Source organism: Ursus americanus, chromosome 16, assembly GCF_024610735.1.
Source record: "Ursus americanus isolate L20-20 chromosome 16, mUrsAme1.1.p, whole genome shotgun sequence".
In the NCBI taxonomy this organism is placed as follows: domain Eukaryota; kingdom Metazoa; phylum Chordata; class Mammalia; order Carnivora; family Ursidae; genus Ursus; species Ursus americanus.
In genome coordinates, this window is record NC_142142.1 from 19745890 (window position 1) to 19770640 (window position 24751).

The following is a 24751-nucleotide window of genomic DNA, read 5'->3' on the forward strand; positions in this document are numbered from 1 at the left end:
AGTACCTGTGTCAGCAAGCATCCAAAATGGCTCCCAATGGTCCCCACCTCCTGCAAGTTACACCCTGGTGTATTCCCCTTCTGCATTGTACCATGGTGGTCTTTGTGACCAACAGAAAATGGCAGAACTGATAGCATGGCACATCTAAGATTAGGTTATACTCTTGGGTGCTTTCTCACACATGCTCTTTCTCTTGGATGACTTCCCTTGGAGAAAGTCATATCTTGAGCAGACCTATGGAGAGGTTCACATGGCAAGGAACTGAAGCCTTCTGCTAACAGCCACATGAGTGAGCTTGGAAGTGGATTCTCCAGCCCTAGTCAAGTCTTTAGAGACTACGGCCTTGGCCAACAACTTGATGTCATGAATTGCCCAGCTAAGTCATTCCCAGATTCCTGACTCCTAGAATATATGTGAGATAATAAATGCTTGTTGTTTTAAGCTACTTAGTGTTGGGGTAATTTGTTTTGCAACAATAGATAACTAATACAGTGCCCCTCTTCTATGCCTCCCTGTCATGGCACTTACCACACTGCGTTGTAATGACCTGTGTATGCTTCCATCTCCTCCTCAGACTGTGAACTTAAAGGATATCTTGTCTTATTGTCTTTGGATTGTCATCACTTGGAACATGCCTTGTCCATAGCAGATGGTCAAAAAACTTTGTTGGGTGAATAACTTGCCTTTGTATAGCACGTTTGAATTTTTAAAGCATTGATGCACTCATATAGTCTTCATGGCACCCTTAGAAGATTACTAATATTATCCCCACTCAACAGATGAGGAAATTGAGGGTCAGTGACTTCATTGTCTCACAGCCAATAGTTTATAAAATCAGGACTCAAACGCAAGTAAACTAATTCCTAGTCTATGTTCCTTCCTTCAAACGAAACTGCTCTTCGTTTAGCTTGTGGGGGAAGAGGGTAGTAGAAAAATTATTCTAAAGAATGGGGTGCTGTCCAGTCATGATGGAGCTCCATAGAAGAGGCAATGTACAAGAACATGGCTCATTTTTGAATAGGCCAGTTCTCTATGGGCCTTCCCCACATCCTACATGCAATATTTCATTTAATCATCATAAGCCCAAAATAGGAAATCAATTGTTATTATCCCTGCTTCACAGATGAGAAAACCAAGGCAAGATCTCATGTATGTTAAATAGTAGAGCTGGGACTCAAGCAAATGTATTCAAACTCCTAGTTCAAGGCTCTTCTTGTAAAACTCAAACTGCTTCCTTTTTCTAGTACTGGACAGCTGGGTTTGGGGCCCAGATAGAATTCTTGATTCCAGCAGGGATAAACAGGGCAAGATATTACAGAGTCTCAGACAATGAGCAGATGTGACTAATGCAAGGACATTACCTGTGTGGCTACATTACACCTCACCCTCATGCTGAGCTCCAGTCGCTGATTCTCAGGCCCAAGGTCCAAGGTTTCACAAGACCCCTTTTATCAAAGAAAGGAGATATGCTGCTGTTGTGGTTAGATCATTTTCAGTTTGCACATCTTTAAAATGGGAAAAATAATTGTAGTAATGGTTAAATGAGATGATGTATGTACAATGGCTGGCATGTAATAGGTATTTGCAAGCATGTAAATATTCTTCTCCCTTCTGGCTCTTCCTATGGGACATTTTTAGGACAGGAGCTGATAGTGTTTTGTGAGCCTCTCTTCTTCCCATAAACTGAAGTCTTAGCAGCAACAGTGGAAAGCAGAGGGAGAAGAGAATATTTCTGAGGGCTCTGTGCAGTCTCTAGCCTGAAGGGTGCTCTGCAGTGGGATTTCTGCTTTATGTCAGCTGTGCAGTGGGGCAGGAAGACCTCCATTCTTTGAGGGCAGGTATCATGCTGAGGAGAAGAAGCCCCAGCTGTTCTGTGGGATCTAGTGGAATGTGCCTCGGGGCTGCCTGACGCCTTGCTGGGTTGGGTAAACTTGGCCTGTTGGTTTCCATCCAAGAGACCTTTCACCTTGAGGGCTCAGTGACCAGAAAAACATTCCAGAAGCCAATAATTCTCATTCTCCAGGGAGCCAGGGAGCAGACAGTTTCTGGGCTGGACACTGGGGACAAACCCATGGGAGGACCTCTGTGCTGAGGGCTCCATCTGATCCCAGGAAATGCAGCACTGGTTCCATGTGCTAGAAGACACAGCTTCCTGCCAGGAAAAGGATCTGGGCTTTGTCTTCATGCGCGCCAGCATTTAGATGTGGCTGTCTAGGGTTTCATGGATGGGCTGTGGAGATAGCCAGTCCCCAGCTGGAAATCTGAGTGAGCCTGACTCTTGCAGGCCTGTTCAATGCAATTCAGAGCAATTAAACAACCAAGTGAGAACCTACCAGGTGCAGGCCTTTGAGGAAGCAGGCGATGTTGTGGAAAGGCCATGGGCTTGGAAGTTGGAGTCTTCATTTGAATCCTAGCTCTACCATCTAATAACTATGACTTGGGAAATACATTTAACCTCTTTGGGCCTCAGTTTCTTTATCTGTAAAGTAAGAGTAATAAAGTAAGAATAATGCCTGCTCTGCAGGGCTGAGGTAAGGATTAAATGAAGTTGCCATATGTAAAAGGTATAGAAAAGTGCCTGCTGCCTGATCCATGCTCAATAAACCAATCTTTATTATTATGTTTCATGCAGAGATGGACGAGAAGTGAAAATAGCCACAGTAAGGAAGACAGTACATGTAATATTCGATATAGCTCCTTTGATTTTTTTTCAACCAGCATATACTGGGGAACCTCTTAAGTGCTAGTGACTAAGGATATAGGAACGATGGCCCCGACCTGTAAGAACTCAGAATTTTGCATCTGAGATGGATAAGTAAGCAAACAGTTTCTATCAGACTTACAAGTGGTCTAAGATAAAGGATAGAAAATGCTGTTGGAGCAGAGTGGAGGAGGTGCTCACATTGTCTGAAGGAGTCAGAAGAGGCCTTGCTGAGGAAGCAACCATTAAGCTCTGTTGGCTGAGTCTTGAAAGATGAACAAGCAGGCGTGCACCAGGTGAAATGAGTATAGAAGGTCATTGCTGACATTGGGAACAGTGTGTGGCAAAAACACAGAGGCATGAAAGAGTTTGGTTAGAGAAATGGGATCCATGGAGTCACTGGATAGAAGAGACATGATAAAGGACCATCAACCTTGACAGATACTAAGAAGACCTTGTTTGCCTGCTGACGGGCTAGGACTTTGCTCTGGAGGCGAAGGGGGTTTTAAACTAAAAAACAAGATGATTAATTTGTTTTCAGGAAAGATAACTGAGCGGTTGATGGGGTGCAAAGAGGAAAGACTAGAGGCTGGGAGACTGGAAGCATATGAAGATAAGAAGCTCATCTGGGTTACATAATCAGGAAGTTGATGGGGTCTCAGGAAGAGAGGCTAGACCTCTTGGCTCCTGGTTTGAGCTTTTTCGATTAGATTGCTCCTCCTGCCACATCTTTGAAACCTGCCTACTAAGCAAACCTTGACCTAAAATTACAGTGCTCATCTGAACAGGAAAATAAAGCATACCAAATTGCAACTAAGTTTGATTTGGCCCAAGGCACCTGCTTTTTATCCATGGCACGTCACAGCATTAAAATATGTTCAACATTTTTCTGAGGTCTGTACTCCTAAGGAGAATGCAAATTCTTACTGATTTGGGCCATTTATCCATTTGCTCAATTCATCCATCCATTTATCCATCCACAGAACTACAGACATATATAAGCAGCTACTGTGTTCTAGTCTGGGTAAGTCCTGCGGATATAGAGATGGAAGGCAATCTCTGCCCTCAGAAAGCTCAGCCTACTGAAGAGGGAGAGCAAAAAGTAAATAGGGACAATCCGGTGTGGTGGGTGCTCATCTAACGAGAGAGAGGTACTAATTGCTATGGGAACTTGGAGCAGACTCAACAGTCTGAGCCATCGGGGTAGTAGGGGACACTTGTTGAAGACTTGAAGGGCAAAGAAGATGGTGCAGAGATACTCTGAGTAGAACAAAGAGCATATGCTGCTTGGGGTTACAGTGCAGTGGCAAGAATGGTTAGAATTCAAGAATTCAACAGTCTTGTAGCCCCGAAGCCAAACACATGCTTTGCCTATTTAAATCAAATAAACCACATTAATCCAGATTTAAGTGATATTTTCTTTCTGGTACCTCACTGCAGAAGACCGCTTTCCCCCAAATTACCAAATAGGCAAAGCTTGCCTGGTGGTTTCAGACGTCCTCTTTCAGTGCCTGTCTCAGGACACCTCAAGCTCTGGCCCTAGTGCGCTAAGTTTTTCCTCCAAGAGCCAAGAGCTCTCTTTAGCCACCTCCCCTCTCACCACTACCCCCAGGGGTCCAGGCTCCCGGTCCATCTATTCTCACTCACTTCTCTATCAAGTCTTAGCTTGTGGGACAGATTCTGTCCAGCGTTTGGATGGTGTTACCTTGTGAACGTGAAAGGCTACCCTGCGCTTTACTTGTTCATAACCACTAGCCAGCTTAAAGCATTCCGCTGTCAGAGATATCTGTACTCAACATTGTCTTTTCTCACTTTCCTTGTCCTCTGTGAGGGACACGACTTCATCATTCCTCCACTCGTGCTTTTCTATGAAATCCCTTTCTCTGGGATCACCTCCTACTTCTCCGGCAGCCCCGTATGTAAAACTGCTATCATCACACTTCTCAAATATACAGAGTTTTAACCATCTCCCTATTTTTGTCTTCATATTAGACAAAAAGCTCTGGTCTTCCTCACTTTTCTTTCCCTAGTTCCTGCACTTAGTGGCACGAATAAGCACTGGATGAACGAATGAATTAGTAAGGGAATGGATTGCAGTCTCTGGAACAAACTTCTGCCAGTGGAATGCCACTCTAGACAAAAGAATGCAAACGTAAGAGGCAGGTTGGAGAACCAACTTTGGAGACTTTCAGTACCCCTCTGTGCTAAGGCCACTGCCTGCTTTGCCTGGGTCTGTGATTGTGAGAAAAGAAATGATTCCACCGAGAGCAGAGAAAAGGCAGCATCGTCTCCCTTAATTTCTTTGAGCCCTGTCTGGCCTAATTTCCGCAGGCCCATTTCTTCGGGCCCATGCTGCTTTGTATGGCTCTTACTCATGAACTTGGAACTATTAATGACACACCAGGAGCTGATACTCTACTTGACCTGAATTATATCTTAACATTAATCCTGTGAAATTTCATAGAGGAGAACTAAACTGAAGTTAATACTCACTAAAAAGAAAATGACTAGTCCCTGGTTTATTATTAGAAAAATCCCAGCCTTTGTTCTGAATTGTTTTCCAGGTTTACTGAGAAATAATCGCCATACATCGCTGTATGGTTTCAGGTATACAGAGTGATGGTTTGATTTATATATATTGTGACATGTTGACCACAGTAAGTTCAGCCAACATCTGTCTGCTAATATAGTTACAGTAAGAAGAAAAGAATAAAGGGGAAAGTTTTCTCTCCTTGTTATGAGAACTTTTAGGATTTCCTAAGAGTTTTTTTCCCTAAGCTTTCCTATATATGATACAACAGTGTTAGCTAGAGGCGGCGTGTTGTGCATTTCATCCCTAATACTTCTTTATCTTACAACTGGAAGTCTGTACCCTTTGACCGCCTTCCTCTAATTCTCCCTACCAACCCACCACCTCAGGAACAAGTCTGATCTTTTCTTTTTTACAGGTTTTTTTTTTTTTTAGATTCCACATATAAGTGAGATGGTATAAAGTTGTCTTTCTCTGTCTGATATTTCACTTAGCATAATCCCTTCAAGGTCCATCCACGTTGTCGCAAATGGTAGATTTTCCTCATTTTTTGTGGCTGAATAATATTGCATTGTATATAGATACCACAACTTTATCCATTCATCCATTGATGGATGCTTAGGTTATTTCCACGTTTTGGCTAATGTAAATAATGCTGCTATGAACATGGGGGTATAGATATCTTTTCTTTTTAGTGTTTTTGTTACCTTTGGATATATGCCCAGATTAATATCTTTTTTGTATTAAGATCCAAAAATACTAAAAAAATCTGACTAGTTAGCCATATAAAGCATATGCTGAGTGTCCTCAGCCAAAGCCAAATTCGAGAAAAGTCAAACAGTGTATAGAAAACAAATAAATGAATCACAGTGTTGGGTAAACTGCTGTTTGGCACAAATCCACGATCACAGACCAAGAAGTTTCTCTGTAAAAATGTGAGAAATATCAGGAAAAGATGTGGAAAATATCTCAGACACAGATCTGACTTTGTCCTGTAATCTTGACTGCAACTGAACTTTGTTCCACAGGAGTAATACATGATGTTTTCCTTTAGTACATGTTTGTTCACCAATTTGTCTATGCATCATGGGTGAGGCTGCTTCCTGAAGGTGAACTGCTCTCTGTGGTAGCCTTGGTCATCACTGTGCATGGCCAGCTGGAACCAGGCTGACCCACAGTCATAGGAAGTAAAGGTAATTGAATCTGGCTGCCTCAAGAAGTGGAATGGGACCAAGAGCAGGAGCTGGGGGCCCGGAGTCACATAACTGTGCACCACATGTAACAATCCTTAAAAGCCCTGGCCTGCCACATGCATTAGCATGCAACTGACTACAGACTGTTTAGTCTAATATCCAATATGACATTTGGGTTTTTTTAAGACTTTATTTATTTATTTGTTTGCTTGTTTATTTATTTATTTAGAGAGAGCATGCACATGTGCACGCATGCGAGTAGGGGGAGGGGCAGAGGGAAAGGGAGAGGGAAAGAATCTCAAGCAGACCCCACGCTGAGTGCAGAGCCAGACACCGGGCTCAATCTCATGACCCTGAGATCATGACCTGAGCCAAAACCAAGAGTCGGTCACTTAACCGACTGAGCCACCCAAATGCCCCAGTGACAATGTGACATTTAATTGCAATAGACTTCTTTAATTCATGGAATGGCTTATTCTATGGTTAAAGGCACCTTGTGAATATTAGGGATGAAAAGATAGGAATGACTTGGACCGAAGTTTTCCCAAATCTGTTAGGTAACTAGTTTTGTGTGCTAAGTTCTAGGCACAAAAAGAGCTACAAAAAATGAACAGGCACAAATCCTGCTCTCACGGAGTGTAGCGTCTAGGAGGAAACATAAGACAGTGATGTAGTATCTATAAAGTAAGGTAGAAGGAGAAAGTAGTAATGATTGCTAGCGTTCATTAATCATTCACTATAGGTAAGGCGCTATTCTAAATGCTTTACATGTACTGGCTCATTTAAACCTAGCAAAAACTTCATGAAGTAGGTGCTATTATCTCCAATTTACAGATAAACAGAAGCACAGAAAAGCTTATCACTTGCCCAAGATCACAGCTGAGGCTCCAGTAGGGATTTGAACTCAGGTGGGTATGACTGCAGATCCTGTGTCTGACCACTATGCTATTGTGTGCACCGGGACCATCCGAGAGGTGCATGTCAAAAGCGCATACCTGAGTTCTGGGGGCTCAGCTGATGGAGATATTCACTGCGCCCTTGGAGAAAGATTACCCATGTTTTGTAGAGACGTAACATTACTAAGCCATTAAGGATGAGGAGGATTTGGACACACCAATGTTGGCAGTGAGCTTGGAGGAAGAGTTCAGAGAGGAGGGTTTCCAGGTTGAGAGCATCATTAGTAAAACATGAAGCAGTAAACACACAGGATCTGAGGAAACAGCCGAGGTCAGTCTGATATATCAGAATGTGTGAAAACAAAGGAGCGGGAAAGGGCTGCAGGGACAACTGGGGCTAGACCTGAAAGATTTGCTCACAAAGATGATCTTTACTCACCTGTTCCCTGCACTTGCCAAACTGATGAACTTACCACCAAAACCACTCTCAGAGAAACTTTGACAATAAAAATGAACAGATGAGAGAGTTTAAAAAAAAAAAAAAGTCAGGGATTCCTGGGTGACTCAGTCAGCAAAGTGTCTGCCTTCAGCTCCGGTCATGATCCCAGGGTCCTGGGATCAAGCCCCGCATCAGGCTTCCCACTCAGCAAGGAGCCTGCTTCTCCCTCTCCCTCTGCAGCTCCCCCTGCTTGTGCTCTCTCTCTCTCTGTCAAATGAATAAATAAAATCTTAAATCACTTTCCCCCAAAGACCAGTAAGCGCAAGGAAACTCAAGTTCCGGTTCATTTTCTTCCTTCCTTCCTTCCTTCCTTCCTTCCTTCCTTCCTTCCTTCCTTCCTACATTTCTTCCTTCCTTCCTTCCTTTCGATGGGGAGGGACAGGAGAAGGAGAGAGAGAATCTTAGGCAGGCTCCATGCTCAGCAAGGAGTCTGACACAGGGCTTGAACTCATGACGCTGAGGTGAAATCGAGTCGGACACTTAACCAACTGAGCCACCAGAAGCCCCTGGTTCCAGTTTTCTGCTTGTCAGCTGTGAATATCCTTCCCAATGTTCCAGGTCAGCTATACTCTGTCAAACCACAGATAAATAAGTGTACACATCATAATAAAGATGGTAGTTAGATCCTTGGCAATAATTCCTGATAATTGAGAAGATAAATCTTGGGCTTCATCAGAAGTAATTGGGGTTTGACTTGTTCTTATAGCTATGCAAAAGAAAAAAATAAGTCCATATACTTATTTTAGAATTGGTAGGGCCATTTGAAACCCTGTAGACTATGCCCACTTACTTTGCATAAGAAGCAAAAGAAGTCTGAAAGTTAAAGGGACTTACTCAAAGTCACCCAGCAAAACAATAGCAAAATCATTTTTTGAACACAAAATTTGGCGGAAACAAAACAAACAAACAAACAAACAACTTTTATGACACCCTTGTAAAATCTGCATATACAATGTATCCCGTGTTCTGTTCTACCCCTCATCCATGAATCTTTGAAATGTAGTTAAAACACAACACCCCAACAGGAGGCTTTTAAAAATTAGAACACAGATTTTTTCATTTACAAAAGTGATCTTTGTAAATATATCTACCATGCTACAAACGAGTTGAGTAGAGCTCTTAAAGTTATCTCTAGCTGACTCTGAGCTACTTGCTCTGTGGCAAGCATTGTACTGACCACTTACAATGCATTATCTCATATCATTAGGACAACAAGCCTCACAAAGGTACTACTATTATCTTCGCTTTATGGTTGAGGAAACTTAAAGAGATTTAGTAACTTGCTCAAGCTTACACAGCTAGTGAGGACCAGTCTGGACTCAGACCTCCTGACGCTGCTATTAACTATTACAAGACATAACCTCCGTAGCTAGGAGTGGGTGATACCTACCTTGCACCAGTAGATCGAAATTATCCAGCCAAGGTTTAGAAACATTAAGCTTTCATCTTTAAGAAATTTTACCCTTAACTGGAAGTAGCTAACACTTCTAATAGGACTTCTTGTCTGCGTGTCCCAACCAACCACTTCAGCTGCACTTTGCTGGGGAAAGAGATGCCCGTGTTTTATCACAGAAAGTCAGTGACCGTGAATGACTGTTAGCAGCCTGTGGCCTGCCCGGCGCTATGAGCGTCAAACATTGCCCTGCTGTGAGTGGAGCCTGCTTGATTAGCCTGGGATCCTGGGCAAGGCTCTAGGGTCTTGAGAAGTGGTACTTTGGCCCAGCCTTCTGCCCCACCTGGCCTTACCTGTCATTCCACTGACCACAGGCCCCATTCACGGCATTTAGGAAATGGCCTTTGGCTCTCCTGCTTCTTGTCTGTTCTATTGCCAATACCCTTCTTTAGACCCATCAATCACCTCTTGCCAGGACTACTCTAAAACCTCCTACGTCCTCATGCACCTTCCTGATGCCTTCTAATCCATCCTCCCCTCTGTTACCAGAATAATCTTCCCAAACCGATCATGTCAATCCTATGTTCTGAACTCTTTGATGGGCTTCACGTTGCCTTTAAAGTAGAATTCACACTCCTAAGCGTGGCATTCAATATCCTTCTCTATTTTGCCCTTCCTTGTCTTTCTGGGACTCAACAAATATTTGGTCAATCAGCGAATGCTCTCTTCTTTAGAAATCCCGTTGACAATCATTCCCTCTACATGTTATTCAACAATCCACTTTACTGAGCATCCACAATGTGTTGAATTTTAAGAATTTACTGTTTTTTTCATAGGATAACAGACACAGTTATGGACACAGAATCTGGAGACCTGGGTTCAGGTGCCACTCTAGCCCTTTCTAGGTGGGTTGGGGAAGTAATTTCCCTCCTCTAAGCCTCAGTTTCTCCATTTGCGTAAAGGAAAGTAGATCTAAATGATCTCAAAGGCCCTTAAAGCCCAGGTGTATACTGGTCCCTGATACTAGAATCCCCTTGAAGGAAGAACCAAGAGTGTTAGCCCCCTAACCAGCCAAAGATATGTGTTCCACAGCTAAATCCTGTGCTCAGCAACTTTGAGGCATCCTACTTTACCCCCTTTCCACTTCAGCACCATCTCTTGCAATCTCCTAACTGGTCCTACGCTGAATTACAGCACCAACATCCACATCTTCAATGTATCAGACCTTGGAGCTGAGACAATGGAGCTCTTGGAGACTTCAGCCATGATCTCATTTTCTGACCAAGACTTTTCCTGGCCTGTGATTGCTCAGCCGTAACCAGTGGGGGCAGGGGGAGCCCCTACTCCAAGGAGTGCTAGTGCTGACTTAGCATGCCATATGTCTGAAATTTGGAGCACAAACTTGTGTGGACCAGCAGGAACCTTGTAGGCTCCAGTAGGAAAGAGAGTAAGAATCTAGGCAAGCCCAGGTGAAACAATCCTGAGAGCAGTGAGACTTGAAGAGGTGGAAGACAGCAGGATTGGTGTGAGGGAGAATTCCCTTTATCGAGAACCTTCTGCAGGCCAGGCACTTTTCATCTGGGCGGCCACTATGCAAGGCAGGTATTATTATCCTATTTCCAAAGCTCAAAGAGATTAACTAACTTATCCAGAACCACATGACTAGTAAGTAGCTGTGGGATTCAAACTTAGGTCTTCAAAGATCTGTGTTCTTTCTTGCACACACCCTGAGAAGCATCTGGGAGGAACTTGGGAAGCCTTGAGAGTAAAGCCTGACCCTCGGGGAGTACTTACTGATGATTATTTCTAGCAAAGGGGGAAAAAATACTAATGGGATAATATTTAATCCCAAATCACCAGCACTAACCATGAGAACAGGTAGAGTTATAATCATTATATGAAATAGCTTTAGGTCATAAGTGAATGTTGTCCTTTGGGGGGATACAAAATGATGTTGTTAATTCCTTGAACATGAATGTGACTAATAAACTAGGTGTGGCATCAGTCATCTTGTCCACACAGCCGTCTGGGTCGGCTAATCTGTGGTTTGAGTCTCAGCTGCTGTCTGCCCAGTGGCGTGCTACACTCTAATCTCCTGGCTTCACGGTTAGCTTGACAGTTTTGCTGAGTCTGACTCACTCGCTCCCATCCTCAGCTGTTCTGTGCCAGTCCAGACTACTTTTACAGTTGGCCTACTTAGAAACACAGGCTGTTAGTGTTGGAAGGGAGCTACCTTAGAAGTCACCTATCATAACCCCCATGTTACAAATGAGCACACGGGCCCCAGACAAGGTGTGGGGACATCTGAACTCGGGTGGGTTTAAGTGTGAGATATGAGAGAACCTCGGCGACATGGGCCTGTCTGGCAGGAGGAGGAAGCTGGGATCAAGCAGCACTAGAGCTGGCAGTACTACCGGTGCTGCAGGATTTGGGGGCCAGGGCAGAGCACAGGGAGCAGACCCAGCCCCTGGAAGAACAGACTGGAATAGGAAAGCAGAGTGTCAGGAGAGCAGCCAAGCAGTCTGGAGTTCAGGGCAAGGCTTCTGTCCCAGCAGGGAATTGTGGGGCTGGGTAGAAGAATTAGGCTGCAGGTCACTTATGAGAACTGGACTGGCCTGGCAAGGAGGCTGAGGAGTATAAAGAGAAAAGTCATAACTTGGAGCCTATCAGGGTGTGCAGAGTTCACCAGAGCACAATAAAGTCCAGATTAGTGGCAGCACGCACCACCCCCGTGGTGGTTTGTGGCCGATGGACTTCCCACTCTTCAGGACGGCTCCAGCCTGTATCTGGAGGGAGCAAGTGACTTCATGCTGTAGCTGGAAAGCCAAGGAAGACAGCACTGAATTACTCCATCCATTCTGCCTCCCCAGTGTCTCTAGATGTCCCTTTCCTCCGTATCTACTGTCATCATCCTGTGCCCTGGCCATCACCCCCTGAATTATTGCAATAGAATTTTATTTTACCTGTACTCCTTCTAAATCATTCTCCTCACTGTCACCGGAGTAATGTTTCCGTGACACGTGAGGTCTTCACTTGCTTTCTATAAATGTTGGATGACTCGCCATTGCCTCGCAGCCTTTCTCAGCTGGGCTTCCATGTGACCACTGAGCCTTACAGAAAATGATTTGAGTAACTCTTTTCTCAGTTCTCTCCAAAATGGTACATAACCTGTGTCATTCTAGGTACAGAGGGGAGAAATTCATTTGTACGATGGATGACTTTGGTCAACCGGGCTTAGTTTTCTTGTAGAACCTTGGTCGAGAAGGGCTGGAGAGAATAAAGCCCAGATGGCCGAACCTGGCACTCTAGGTCCCACACAGCCCCAGCCCAACTTTCCTCTAGCCTCATTCCTTGCCCTCCCTACCATGCATCCTATGCTCTGACCATACCAAACTCTTCTCATTTCTTCAGCGCGTGATTTTGTTTGCATCTTAATGTTCTTCCTTCCATGTCTCTTTCTTGGCCTTGCAAAATCTTTGTCTTCCTTGAAGGCCTCGCTCAGACGTCACCTCCTCTCTGAAGTGGTGCCTCTATAACACTTGAAGTTTGATTAAATTGTCCCTTCCTCTGTGTGCCCTTATTATGTGTATATGTGTGCCACTATATAGCACACTGTTCATAGTGGAAGCTTACCTTTCTGTGTGACCTACAAAACTTTTGAGTTTTTGCACAGCAGGCAACAACCCCCCCCCCACTCCCTTGACCTGAATAGATGTTTATCAAACTGAATGGCCCAGAACTCCCTGGGTAATCAAAAACAATGCTAATTCTGGAACACAGGACTCTTGACTCTTACAGCCCATCGTTATTTGGGTTTCTATACATAACAACAACTAGATCAAATGTTAAATATGTCAGTTTCAGATATGCGGGTGTGCATGGTGACAGTGTGGGCTGGGAGAAAACTTCCTGAATAATTACTGACAGAGTGAAGGAGTAACAGCTGGCAGGTCCCACCGGGAAGGGAGAGTGGAGCCCAAATGATGGTAGGCAAAGTAGAGGAGTAGACTCCATCAGGAGTATGCATAGCACCAACTTTATAATTTCTCTAGGAAACAGGAAAAAGAAATGAAGGAGAAGTAGTTTGTGGTGGGATTAAGTGAAGGACATGTACGTCAAGAACTGATGTCCGAAATGACTCACAAAAGCCAAAATCTGATAATAAAGAGAACTTACACTTGTATGGTGTAGAATACCGTCACAAAAGTGATCTCATTTAACTCTCAGAATAACGCTGAGGCAGGCGAGGGTGGTGGTGGAGTGAGTGTGTGTGTCGTGTTGTTACAGTCCTTCCTTTACAGAGGAGACAATTCAGGCTCAGAAAGAAGTGACATGTCAAACACCGGCTATCCCTAAGTGAAGCAGCTTGAACTAGACGACAAGCCTGCCTGTCCCAGGTCCAGAGCCACATTCACTTCATTTAAGAACAGGGAGGCAGCTCCTCTGGTCTAAAAGCTGAATGCTTTTATAAGATCAAATAGGATGACATATAGAGGTTTTTCTGAGCCATGACTCAGAGGGACTCTCCGTAAACTCAAGGCTTTTCTAGGCTGTTTTCAAATGAAGATAGAAAACCATTAGTCAGCTGACTCGCAGGGAGTTGGCTGATACAGAGCAATTCTTGGCTTGAACTGGGCAAAAATCGGACTTGACTCAAGAATTTGGGACAGGACAGAAGAGCAGAGGGTGGTTTGTTTTTTACCTGCCTTTGGGTTCACAGGGGTATAGAGGACAGCGCATGAGGACCCCTGCTGCTGCACTTTTTGGTCCCAGCTTGGGATGGACAGTTTCCGGGAGCTGGAGTAGAAGAGTTGGGACCACAAGAGGTCGCTCAGCTTGTCTGTCCCTCTCAGACTTCTCCAGGAACCCTGCAGACTGTGAGCTCTTAGAGCCTAAGTACCACTAACCAGGCTCTGCGGAAGTTTCCTTCTGTAGTGTAGTGTCTATGGTATGCATTTCCTGTCTCCCCAACAAAATGGTAAGGCCCTTGGGGGCACAGAGTTGGTTTAAATAACTTTATATTCCACTGTCTGGTGTTCTGAATATTTAAAACAAAACTCAGGAAATGGCTTTTTGGTTACAATAAAGATTTCAAGTTTATTAAATACATCTTCTATGTGACCCCATGGAATGATATTCATTGATTTCTCTTTCCTCGCCTTCAAAAGTTACCTAGGTAGTTTGTTTTATACTCATCTATTCATTCGATGCTAGTATGTCATGCTGGGTGCTACTACATGTTAGGCCCTATGCTAAGTGCAAGGTACCTGGAAGAAAACAGGAGGTGACCCATCTTTATGGAGATTAGAGTTTAAGGTGACACAGACCGGCATGGTTGAAAGAGACTTAAGAGACTGTCTCATTCAACCGCCTCATTTAACAGCGAGAAAATGAAGGCTCAGAGAAGGGTAAAATGTTGCCAAAGGTCACACAGCTAGTCCATGGCAAAGCCAGATAAAGAAAATGTTCTACTTTTCAATTAAGATCCTGATCTGAAATTATCCAGGAGGCCAAAAAAAGCATTATCTTTCTCCCCTTCTGTCCCAACTCAGTATATCTCTTTCTTGGCTTCTTGATTGTTGGAGAAAGTGAGTATTTTCCTGCCCTGTCGATTCTGGAATTAAGCATGGTCTGTTAGTAATAAACCAGAGTTTCCTCATTCTCTGGAACTCTCTCTTCTCTGTCCTTTGTGAACCCCCTTCTCCACAGAGGCTCTCAGTCTTAGAACTGGAGCCCCAGGACCAGAAAAAACATGCTGCCAGAGTTTTACTTATTCACAGAAGTAGAACATGCTAACTGTCTCTCAAAAAACACCATGAGTTTCTGTTTCACGGATTGCCTTCCGTAAGTGGATGTTTACATTATACCTGGGGAGACAGAAAATGAACAACATAAATAAGTGAAATACAACAGATACTATGCTAATGACGAATGCTAAAGAGAAAAATAAAGCAGTGGCAGGAACTAGGAAATGCTGGGGAAAGGATGTTGCCATTTCAAATAAGGGGCTAAGGAAGACCTCACAAGGAAAGTGACATTAGAGACCAGAAGGAAGTGAGAAGGTGGTAATGCAGACATCTGGGGAAAGAGCATTTCAGGCAGAAGGAACAACACAAAAGCCATTGTTGTGGGTTAAATTATGTCTTCCAAATGATGTATTGAAATCTTAAATCCTTGCTACCTGTGAAATTTGACCTTACTTGGAAATAGGGACTTTGCAGATGCACTCAAGTGAGGGGTCCTCAGAGTTGGCCCAAATCAATATGAAGGACTGGTGTCCTTACAGGAGGACACAAAGACACAGATATTTAGGAAGACTGCTACGTGATAACAGAGTCAGAGATCGTAGTGATGCGGCTGCAAGTCAAGGACTGCCAAGGATCGACGACCACCATTAGAAGCAAGGAAGAGGTAAGGAAGGAATAGTCTCTGCTACAGGCTTCAGGGGGAACATGGCCATGATAACACCTTGATTTTTTAACTTCTAGCCACAAAACTGTGAGACAATAAACTTCTGTTGTTCCCAGCCACCCAGTTTATGGTACTTTATTACGGCAGCCATAGGAAACTATTACAGCCACGGAACAGGAATGTGCCTGGCACGTTGAAGGAATATGGAGGCCAATGTAGCAAAGATGGGAATAACAGGAGGTCAGAGAGGTTACATAACAGATGGTGGGTCAGGTAGTGCCTTATAGGTCAGAGAAGTGACATCATCTGACTTACCCTTTAACAGGTTTATGTATAGTTATAATTGTGTGCTGTATTTATTTATGGCTGAATGGAAATGTATAGAAGAACCCAGATGATATTAAGTTGATGAAGTAATCATAAGAACTAGTGAGAAACGTACCCAATTGTGCAAATACTAATACTTACAATTAAATGTTTCATTTGCTCTTTAGGTCTATTTTAATCTATAGTGTTGATGCATAGCTCATTTTAAAAGGATGAAATTCGGGGGCACCTGGGTGGCTCAGTCAGTTGGATGTCCAACTCTTGATTTTGGCTCAGGTCATGATTTTGGGGTTGTGGGATCGAGCCCTGCGTCAGTCTCCGCACTGGGCAAGGAGTCTGCTTTAGATTCTCTCTCTCCCTTTGCCCCTCCCCCTGCTCACACACACACACACTCTCTCTCTAAAATAATAAATAAATCTTACACTACATCAAAAACTAAAGATGTACTGTATGGTGACTAACGTAACATAATAAAAAATTATTATTAAAAAAATAAAATAAAAAATAAATCTTTAAAAGAAGGATGAAATTTTTATTTTAAAATCAGGTCATTAGGTAGCAAAGTGTGAATTCTCTCCTATGACCTCAGTTGACCACACTAGTGGCCAATGGCTTTAGACCATAATCACATGACTCAAAACAAGAGTCTTCAAATATCAGCCTCAGTTGCCCTTATTCTCTGCCACTTTGTTGTTCCAGTGCATGCAGCCAACTGATGCAGTCCCTCTGGATTCCCAAGAGAGAAGTTCTGCCCAGGCTTCCTCCTGGGTCAGATGTCCTCTCCTGAGCCCATCAAGCACAGTGGAGGACTGGCTCATTTTGAAAGGAAAACTGCTCTCGTTCCAAGGCTGGGGATGAAGTTTATTTTCCAAGCAGAGGATGTGAAAGTGGGAGGGATATGAAGGGCATCTCTTAGCACAAAACCCCTCAGCTGTATTTTCAGCTTAGAAGCAAACGATTGGCTTTGAGATCCTCTTCTGCCGTGTATTAACTGAATGATCTTGAATGGAGTCCGCTCAAGTTTTAAGTTGTGTCCTCGACTGAAAAATGCAGATGACACCCCTACTTCAAAGGTTCGTTTACATTCATTTATTTAAAAGAAATAATTATATATTTTTTAAGATGGGCAATAGCCTCAGCACCAGAGATACAGAAATAAAAGACACAGTCCCTGCGGCAGAGATGCTCACCAGCTAGTGAAGGAAGCAGGTAAGAAAGCAAATAATTACAGTTCTAGGTGCTCTGCATGAGGGAGAGCAGCACTCCTGGGTTAGGTGCTCTCTTTGCAGGGCCCCATTGTGGGAGGTATGTATGTATTTGTGTGTATGTGCGGTGTGTGTGCTGCATGTGGTATGTGTGGCATGTGTGGTATGGACCAAACAGAAGAGGAAGGAAGGATAGTTGGAACACTTCCTAGAGGAGGGAAAGCTGGGTGGAAGCTTGATAGACAGGTGGGTGTTACTGGGAGATAAATGTGGGGAAGCGGGGAGTGTGTCTAGGCAAGGAGGGCAGCACGTGTTGGGTCACAAATATGTGAAAGAGAGTGGTCATTTTGGAGATGTGCTCACGGGAGAGCAGGGCTGAAGTCAAAAACAGAATCTGTCATTGAGCAAGGCAGGCAGTCTGGTGGGGTGGCTAGAGGTGAAGCTGGAGGGGAAAGCTAGGCTCCCTGATTGTGCAGGAAAAAGTGAAAGAATGTATGTGTAAGTTCTCTGAGACCCCAAAGTGCTGCACGCAGTAACAGTAGCTAACACTAATTGAGAGCTGATTATGTGCCAGGAATTGGGCTAACCTCCTTCATGAATTTACCCCGATGAGGCAAATAATATTATCTTTGTTTTGCAGGTTATTACTTGAGTAATTTTCCCAAGGTCACATGGTGTCTTAGTTTAGGTTCCCCCAGAAGCAGACCTCAAGAAAAGGATTCAAGTACAAGCAGCCTTTGGCAGGTTGGGACTGACCCCACGAGATGCCAGCTGGGGAATAGGGAAATAAGTGGCAAGGAACCAGAAAGGTGTGTGCTATCATGCAGGTTTCCACTAAGGACAACTGGAGCTCAGTCCCTCTGGGGAATTTTGGAAGACAGCGAGGAATACTCTTAAGAGTTCATTCTCACCAAGAGGCGAGGAGGCTGGAGTATTTCTCACGAATCTCTATCATTGTTCGAGGAGTATTGGTCAGGATGTTAACTCTGGCTTTCCTAGCTTCCCCTGCACAAGGGCCAAGTGTGCTCTTCATGCAGTGAGTTCTAGGTACTCTCTGCAAGCAGACTTTGCGGGGGGTGGGGGAGGGGTAGAGGTGAGGGCTGAGAGCCTATGAGTAGGACACTGAGGGTGTGCTATATGCAAATTCTAAGTGGGGGAGCCAGGGTTTTTCCCCATGCAGTCTGGATAGGTTTTAGCAACAATATTATATTGTTGTCCAAATGTAAGTTTCATTTATTTATGTATTTATTATTATATTAAATATTATACTTATTTTATATTATTATGTATTATATATTTATTTATATATACACATATTTATACTAATACAGTGCTTTTCAGAAAACAGAATATTGAGGCTAGAATAGAGGGAGCCCATTGTCCTAGTCAGTGACTGGCACATAACAGATCCTCAATGAATTTTTGTGAATGAATTCTTTAAAATTCAATGGAGGTTAGTCATTCAGTGTTACTCAGGTGAAAGCCTCTGGCTAGAAATCAAGAAGTGTGGATTATAGTCTGGGTTTTGTCACTAATTTGGGAACCTCAGGGAAGCCATTTAGTCTCATTGAGCTTTACTTTTCTCATTTTAAAATCTTGTTTTTTGGGGGGGCTCCTGGATGGCTCAGTCAGTTAAGCGTCTGCCTTTAGCTCAGGTCATGCTCCCGGGGTCCTGGGATTGAGTCCCAAGGGGATTGACACTCCTGCTCAGGGGGAGTCTGCTTCTCCCTCTCCGTCTGTCCTGTCTGTCCTGCTTGTGCACTCTCTCTCTCTCTCAAATAATTAAATAAAACCATAAAAAAATAATCTTGTTTTACTACTTACCCACCCATCTATAGGTAGAGCTCTTGTGAGGACAAAGTCTGACCATGGCTACGGAAAACTACAAGGACAGCGAACTGAAAGGTAATCCTGTATCTCGGTTTTGGGATTGGATCAGGGAGAAGTTACTTGTTGGCCTTTGGCTTCCCAGGATCCAGGACCACCTACTATGAGTCCATCATCTGTATCAGTCAGGGTTCTCGGATGCAAAGAACAGAAACCAATTTTGGCTATTTTAATCAGAACAGGAGTTTATTTGAGAGCTCTCGGGCAAATCACAGAAGTGGCTGGAAGGCTAGAAAATCAAGTGTAGAAAATGGACATGAAGCAAAGGAGACCATCTCAGAAGACAGAAAGACTGTATCACAGAAATATCTCAATTAAGATGCCACCCCCACTGAAAAGTAGACACCAGTGCTGCCACCAGCCCAAATTCTAAACTGTCCCTATTTCTTGGGTCATTCGATTCAAATTCAAGGTTTGGGCAGAAGCATCAGCTGGGCTGAGCTTGGGTCGTAGGCCTGCATTCCAGCTGCCAGGAATCCAGGAGGGCAACTGTCTGGCCTCTTTCCTGAATTCCATAAAGGGAAGACATATTCTGCCTTCCATGAGACCTGTGTTTCATGTGAGATGGCCATTTCCCCAGATGTAGGAAGGGGGTCAGATGCTGGGCAGCCAATAAAAATACATAAATATCCTATCTAAAGTCCATCGAAGTCAGGATGCTGGGAAAGTGAGGATACTGGTTTACAAGTGGAAAACAAAGATTAGAAGGTCATGAGACTTTTTATTTACCAGGAACTGTTCAAGCTACTGGTACAAAGATGACAAAGGGGTACCTGGTTGGCTCAGTTGGTAGAGCATGCAACTCTTGATCTCAGGGTCGTGAGCTTACTTTAAAAAAAAAAATGACTAAGACACAGATGCTGGCTTCAAGGTGCTCTGGCCAGATAGGGAGGAAAGAGAAATAAAATACTAAAATAAAATGTGGTAAGGGAAGGCTATAACTGAGATACCACAAAGTAGAAAGAGAACATAGAGCAAAGAATAAAGGCTGAGGATCACATGGTGGTCAGGAGAGCTTTTACAGAAAAGATGGGTCTGCAAGGGTGGAAGGGGGAGAGGAAGAAAGAGCATCAGAGGCAGAGCCACCTTTGGTATGGGTTAATCTGATTAGCCAGAATCTGGGTCTGGTATTTCCTGCTCACTCCTTTCCTACTGCCATCAGCCACAACACGTATGCTACTCCAATTAAGGTCTAAAATTAGTAAGGTCTAAGTGTTATCAGGGTATTGTCAGAGCCAAGTTTTTCTCCCTTTGCTCTCCCCCAAATCTCTGGTGCATAGCAGTATTGGCACCAGTTTACTGCTGCTACTGCTGTTTTTAGCTCTTTTAGATCCAACCAACCATATACTCAGTCAGACCTGGTTGAAATTATGGTGCAACCATTGACTAATTTATAAGACCTCTCTGAGCCTCAATTTCCTCAAGGAGAAAATGAATGAAAACTACTTGCCTTCCAGGACTGTTTTGAGGATTAACTGAGATAATGTTTGCAAAGTGCCATCACTCAGCGGTTTGTAGATGCTGTGATTGCTGGTTCAAGGAAGTTCACTGCAAGTCTGGTGATGATGAAGATTCCTCTCTGTTCTTCCGCTTTGACCTGAGGAGTTTCACAATGTGGCCAAGGAGATCACAAGAATGAAACGTCTTCTGGTAAGGAGGTGGCCCATGAGTTGTCAAAAATGTGAGAATATTCATGTGGGGAAGGAACAGATATGAAGCTTCTCTTGAACTTTGAGCCCTTTCCAAAGCCTGATTCCGTGGTGGGACTGAGAGCCTGGTTCCTGGAGTTGAGGAAGGTTTTCCAACCCCTGAAGAATGATTTTGAAAACAGCCCTTCTGGCACTGGGATGTTTGCCTCTGCCCATTATGAGGAGGAAACGATTTACCCAGATGTGGGCCCGATCAGGCTCCCTCCTCTGTCAAGATCGGGCCACATAAGTCAGAGGGTGGAGAATAGCACAGCCATTAACTGGTCATTTTCACATATCGTTCCTGCATTGCATTTGAAAATATTTGCAATATAACAGGTTGAGTAACCCTGGTGGGGTAACACTGTGTCCTTTCAGAACAATAAGCATGATACTTGAGGGGAATTTGCTACGGGCTGAAGCAGTTTTGTAAATGGGGCAGATCCAAATGTGGAAATGCCGTGTGGTTTGGAACAGATACCAAATTATGTGGAGTATGAATTCAGATGTCCTTTCTGAAATTCCTGGTGTACATTTCATTAGTCTCTTCTTCCTAATAAACAATGGTGTTCTATTCCAGCCTTGGACTTCTAGGTAAATTCTGTTCATCCATTCACCGCACAGCTATATATTGAGTACTCGCCACATGCCAGGCATTTTGAAGGGTGGATAGGCTCTTGAATTTGATTCTGAAGAAAGAAGAGGGGATTGTTTTGTAAAAATTCAGAGGACTTCTCCCTTCAAACATTATTTGTGGGGAAGTGTAAATGTCTCCCCTATCTGCATATGAAGAAAATAATTTCATGTAGAATGGCTCTGTTCCCGTGTTCTTCTCATCTGGGGGTAGGCTCAGGAATGGGAGGGATAGAGCAGCAGAGCATGTTGCTATGGTAACTTGGCATTAACACACCTTTAGCTCCTTTGTGTCGCCCCCAAATTACCTTTATAACTAGTGTTTCAGAGCATGGGAGGGAAGCTTTTCTTAATTTCCGCACAGCCGGTGATGAAGGCGTTTTCCAAGGCACTAGCAAAGGGAGGGTCCTTTCTTTTTAAGGCTGAGGCTCTGCTCATGCTGTTTCCTAAGCCACAGTATAGAATCAGGATCCAGACTATCTTACTTTTTTATGGAAGATTTCACTTTCAAATGCCTTTCACATATGTTATCTCACTTTTTATTGCCACATTTTTTAACCTCATGTTTAAGCAATCCAAAAGGGCAAGAAGACGAACCCACTAAACATTTATGCCTCAAAATAACCATGTGAGGTAGGGACTAATATCCCCATTGTACAAACAGAAGAACTAAAACTCAGAATTGCCATAATGTGCCCAAGGTCACATTGTTAGAAATGGCAGGATGAGGAATGGAATCAGGCCTTTAGATCCCAGATCAAATTCTTGCTCTTAAACCTCTACTGACTCCCAGTCTCTTTCTGCCTTTGTTATTTTAGAAAAATACAGATGCATATAAAATAGCAACCAATTTGTGCTTTGCTTTAAAAAAAACAGCTTTATTGAAGTATTTTATATATTTCATAACATTCACTCACTGTGAACATAAAGTTCAATGATTCTTTTAAAGAATTTTTGCGGGCGCCTGGGTGGCTCAGTCTAAGTGTTTGCTTTCGGCTCAGGTCATGATCCCAGGGTCCTGGGACTGAGTCCCACGTTGGGCTCCCTGCTCAACGGGGAGTCTCCTTCTCCCTCTCCTTCTGCCCCTCCCCATGCTCATGCTCTCTCTCTCTCAAAGAAATACATAAAATCTTTTAAAAAAATAAAAGAGTTGCAACAGTTTTATTGATATAATTCACATATCACATATTCTACCCATATACAGTGTACAAGTCAATGGTTTTTAGCATATTCATAGAGTTGTACAACCATCACCACAGTCAATTTTAGGACATTTTTATCTCAAAAAGAAACCCTGAACCCTTTAGCAACGACCCACCAATCCTCTCATTCTCCCCACTACCCCAGCCCTTATCTACTTCCTGTCTCTATAGATTTGCCTATTCTGGACATTTCATATAAAAAATATGTGGTCTTCTGTGACTAGCTTCTTTCATTTAGCTTGATGTTTTCGAGGTTCATCCATGCTGAAGCATGTAACAATAATTCATTCCTTTTTGTGGCCAAATAATATTCCATTAGATACACCACCTTTTGTTTATCCATTCGTCAGTCAGTGGACTTTTGGGTTGTTTCCACCTTTAAGCTATTATGAATAATGCTGCTATGAATATCCGTGTACAAGTTTTTGTGTGGGCACATGTTTTCATTTCTCTAGGAGTGAAATTGTTGGGTCAAATTTCACTCCTGTCCATCTAGAATAACTTTACATTCCGACCAACACTGTACGAGGTTCTAGTTTCTCCACATCCTCACCCCAGTTGGTATGCTTTGCTTTTTTCATTTAACATTATTTCTTAGTTACATTTCCATATCCACAGAGTTGTCATTTTTAATGGTTATACGCAGTGTTCCAAAGCAGTTACTTTAATATTGTTAAAGCGTTACTTTGAAGTTGAGGATTTATACTGTCTTCAGTTTTATGCTGTTATAAGTAGTAGAACTAGGATCTGTGCCACTTACCCCTTCCTTCCCCCCCCCCCAGTTTATTTCCTTGAGGTGCGTTCCAGAGTGGAACAAAAGGCACACACAGCTCTATTGCTGCTTCGTAGGTTACTCTGCAAAGGTTGACTGTGTATAAAATGCCACTTGCCAAGCTCATGCCTACCTACTACCCCACAGCCTCTGCCAAAACAGGGCTTTATTGCTTCATTCCTGTGCATTAATACTGTAGGTATATAATAGAGCTTGAAGGTTGTTTTGATTGGCATTTCTTTTACTGTTAGGAAACTTACAATATTTTAAGGGCCAACACTTAATCACTTAGTCACTTAGTCACTGTAACTGAGTCAATGATCCAAAGAGGCCATTAGTGCAGGAAAATCTAGGGGTTGAAGCAAAGTGTAGCAGGTGAGATTAAAGGAATTCTCTGGGTTTGGGAACATGGGTTCACTTATGTTTGATAGGATGGTTGTAGCCTCAGCCATAGATGAAGAGAATGCTCCTTAAATGGTCAGCTGACTTAGACACCTGCATTTTCAAACTTCCCCCTCATTTAGCCCCTCTCCTGGTTCTGCTCCCCCTCTCTGAGCCTTCCTTCTCTATCTCCTTTGAGAGTTTCTTTTCCTTTATCTGCGTCTTAGACATTGGTATTCCCCAGGATTTCGTTCTCAGGATTCTTATTTTTTTCATTTAACACTCTGGGCAATCTCATCCACTCCCATGGCAGTAATGACTATGTAAATGCTGAAAACTCCCAAATATTTATCTCCTGCTTCAAATTGAATTCCCAACGTCCTTCTCTAACTTCCAACTGTATGTCTCTATTTGAATGGCCCCTGGGCCTCTCAAATCCAGTATTTCTACCTCCAGCCACTCCTTTTCCCATTTCCCTGTCTTTATGATGCCAGCAACCCAATTGCCCAAGTCAGAAATCTGGAAGTCACTCCAAACTCCTTCCCTACCCTACATATTCCTAAATGTCTCTCAAGTACTTCTTCTCTCCAAACCTATGACACTAATTTGTTTCATGTTTTCATTATTTCTCCAAATGATTGTGGCATTTTTACATGTATGAGTTAGGGTTCTATTGGTTGTAATTTTGTCACTTTAGGAAGGAAAATGAAAAGATTTACTGAATGGATACATACATGGAATGAAAGGAGGGACTGAGGGGGTCACTGTAGAAAGTCAGGCTCTAGGGCAGTTCTAGGGACCCAGGCAGCAAGCAGGTAGCCCATGGACCTTGTCTAGAGGGTCTGCTATGGATATGACTTGGTTCCTACAATCCTCAGCGTCTGTATCTCTCAGTTCAAACTCGTGCATTTCTGGAAGAGTCGGGGGACCAACAAAAATCAGAACAGTGGAGAGGCTGAGTCACATGATGGAAACACAGCTGCTGGAGGATGACCCTCACGTATGGGAGGCAATTATCAGAGATAAAGAGAGG

The 24751-nt window shown here is 43.4% G+C and overlaps 1 long non-coding RNA gene across 4 annotated transcripts in view; it reads left to right on the forward strand.

The window, feature by feature from the left end:
• LOC123803824 (uncharacterized) overlaps positions 1-24751 on the forward strand; it is a 122797-nt gene that overhangs the window by 72668 nt on the left and 25378 nt on the right. For 3 of the 4 annotated variants that reach the window (XR_006782982.2, XR_015726950.1, XR_015726951.1), the window contains 3 exons: positions 16650-17023; positions 18994-19060; positions 20500-20692. This is a non-coding gene — a long non-coding RNA (uncharacterized LOC123803824). The remainder of the gene's footprint in view (positions 1-16649; positions 17024-18993; positions 19061-20499; positions 20693-24751) is intronic. The other variant, XR_006782983.2, reaches the window with a different exon arrangement.